At 33.5% G+C, this 3,145-nt stretch overlaps 1 pseudogene; it reads left to right on the top strand.

The window, feature by feature from the left end:
* The first annotated feature begins 1,132 nt into the window (after positions 1–1,132).
* On the top strand, positions 1,133–2,760 carry LOC149580097 (TOM1-like protein 3; annotated as a pseudogene).
* The last annotated feature ends 385 nt before the right edge of the window (positions 2,761–3,145 follow it).

A 3,145-nucleotide genomic window follows, 5' to 3' on the forward strand; every position in this document is an offset into this window, starting at 1 on the left:
GTCTGAAGTAGGAAGTGATTATAGATCTTGTTGGACAATGTCATACTTACAAGCAGTGCATGATGCATCTTGTTAGTACAACTTTGAAAGTTACATTTTATGTTTATGATTTTCATTTGGAATCCATTGTTTTAGTTTTGAGATGAATTTGGTAAAATTATTTTTGAAATGAGTGAAAACTCTAAAATACTAGGATGTCCTTTGTAAGTTATTATGTTGAAACATTGTAATCATTTTAAGTGCTAACTTTCATCAGAGACACCAATTCTAGTTTGGCTAATAGGGTTTGGTAGATAGATTTGTTAAAAAACTAGGATTGAATTCATTTTGGATTCTACATAATTTCATATGACAAATTAGATTACTATGAACAAAAATGCTACCTCAATGTGAATGCCAAACTTATTGTAATGATAGATATTTATTGTGCAATGTTTAAACAATAAAATTAGTAATCAGCATCATATGGGTCTTTAGAAGATTATCATGGGTAAAATGGCATTTTCCTTAGTGTTTAAAATATATTGTTTTCAGTAAAAACTTTATTGTACTTGATTGAGCATATGTGGCACACTCTGCTCTTATTCTTATGTTTTATTTATCATCTAACTTTTAAAGTTCATTTCTCGACTATATTTGTATTGTTGTGTAGAGGGGTGTTTGTTATAATTTTGTATTGTTTCCTTATACCTTTCACTTTTTGGTGCCTAAATTGTCAAGCCAGAATAAATAAATAAATAAGATGTCAAATTAAAAATTGGCACAAGAGCTTTTACATAATTAACATTGAAAAACTAATTTATTGTCAAGGTTACCAATCTACGAAAAGGTCATGTAATCTGCCAAGCTAAAATCATTTCAAATTCCACATAGTAACTAATTTGCATAGTTATGCCTAATGGCAATACAAGACACAGTTTGGTTGCTTTGGTGTAACAACCTCAAAAATTGGGGTAGTGTCGAATGTGTGTGTTGTGATTTTTACACTACTTTTGCACAGGGTTGCTTAAACCAACACCAATAAAGTGGAAGACGATGCCATAAATGTGGAAGAAATCCTGGAAGGAGACCAAACCAAGGTTTCAGCCAATATCTTCAAAATAGGTTTCTTTAATGTAGAAGGCACCAAAAAATGGTACATAGGCATCTGCTATGCCAATTTCCTGAGGAGGCAGTTGCTTGGATAGTCAATGTGGACCACCCATTGAGGTTTGTAGAATAAAGGGGTTGTTTGGTATGACCCATTTGATAGGACCCTAGGAATCTCCATGGTTGAACTAACCCAGAATCTGGGTGTGCAAGCTAACATGCCATTAATATAGTTTTTAATGCTTCTCACTAGCAATAAAGCATGTTTTATTAGCCCATTATCTAGTTGGTTCACCTTTATTTCAAATTTAATGCAGGGATGAGGAGCTTCTTGGTCAGGGTCTTGCATTGAATGATGAATTGGATCGTGTGCTAGGGAAACATGACTCCATTACTACAAGGTCTCCTATTACGTGAAGAAGAACATCAACTCATGTGGCTCCTCTTGTCAGTGTCAACCATGAGGAAGATGAGATTGAGGATAATTTAACACAACTAGCTTGCAGGTAGCTTATCTGTGGATGGCTAGTTCTTATAGAAATGTGATTGTTGATTTAAACAATTGGTAATTTAGTATTTTTGAAAGTGTCTATAGAAGCTTTGCCAAGATGTTTCTTTCACATGCCATGAGTTTGTGTAATTTTTAAATAATGTAGTTACTCATAAAATTCTTTCAACTAGTTCCTTTCATCTATTAAATCCATGTACTATGATTTGACAAGCTTCTATATAGAAAAATCAAAAGAGAAATAATAGTATTTTATGCATTGTAGGTCAAGATCCAGTGCACAAGCTCATCAGAGAGTTGATGACACTAAAAAGAATCAATCAAAAAATTGACTCCCATTGATACCTCCACCACCAAGACTTTAAAATATTGATACTCATGACCAACAAATTCAGAAGACAATGGATTTCCTTAGTGGTGATGCTTACAAGTCACCAACTGCTACAACTCCACCAACAACTAGCACAGTTAGTGAGAAATACACACATTCACCACCAGTATCTCTTTCTCAACAAACTTTTCCATATCCTTTGAATTCACAATCAAATTCTCCATACTGAAATTGAGGTTACTCTTCAATGATGTCATCAACACAATAGAATGAATACTAGAAGTTTCCACACCATGGCCCAGAGTCATATTTTGAAAAATCTAGCTAGGGTTTGTAATGGTCAAATCCAGTAGGGTAGTCTCTTAATCCACAACAATCAGTTCTTTTATATGGGCCACAATCACATATTTCAAAGGCATCAACACAAAAGACTCATGAAAGCCTTCCTCTCGCTCCTTAGGAAGTAGAGCAATCACAAAATACATCCCAAGGTGTAGATAATTTGCAAGGACCTCCCATATATGATGGAAATGTTATAACAGTTATTCCCCCTCCTCCAGCAAAGCACAATTAGAGACAAAAATTTTTTTAGCAACAACAAGCTTTGGGTTCTGGCTAGACTACACATGGTTATAGTGAATCAACACATGATGAGTTGATATCAAGGACATAGAAAATCTCCATTCATGATAGAACTTACAATGATGCATATCCACAACAATCTTTAACTTCCAACAAACAAATTAAACCTGAAGATAAGTTGTTTGAAAACCTGGTTGACTTTGCTAAGGCAAAAAGTAAAACTTCACCCAGTAAATGTGGAAGTTTTTAAAAATTAGAGGTTGTTCTTTGGGATGGTTTGTCTACATATCTTCAAGTAGCTTGCTACAAGTGATGGTTTAGGTGTAACATCAATTTTATTGAAGCCACTGTATAGTCTTTTGTTCAATTGAGGTTTAGTAGTCATTATGTGCTATATTATTCCTAGCGCACTACAATTTAATTTATTTTTTGTTACTTTTTTTTTTCTGATATGAAATTCCTTCTGAATATTTGTATATTGAAACAAACTTATGTTCTTACCTAGAAGGTAAAAAAATTTAGTAACAGTGCCAAAAGATCCATATATATATTGCAATGTATTGTTGAAGCTTGTTTTGTTTTGGATCTCAAGTAGTGTGTGAGCATTATTTTTTCTTATCATAGTATTTGTGGGA

This window comes from Cupressus sempervirens, chromosome 1 (assembly GCF_028749045.1).
Source record: "Cupressus sempervirens isolate cs-2001-9-10 chromosome 1, ASM2874904v1, whole genome shotgun sequence".
Taxonomy (NCBI): domain Eukaryota; kingdom Viridiplantae; phylum Streptophyta; class Pinopsida; order Cupressales; family Cupressaceae; genus Cupressus; species Cupressus sempervirens.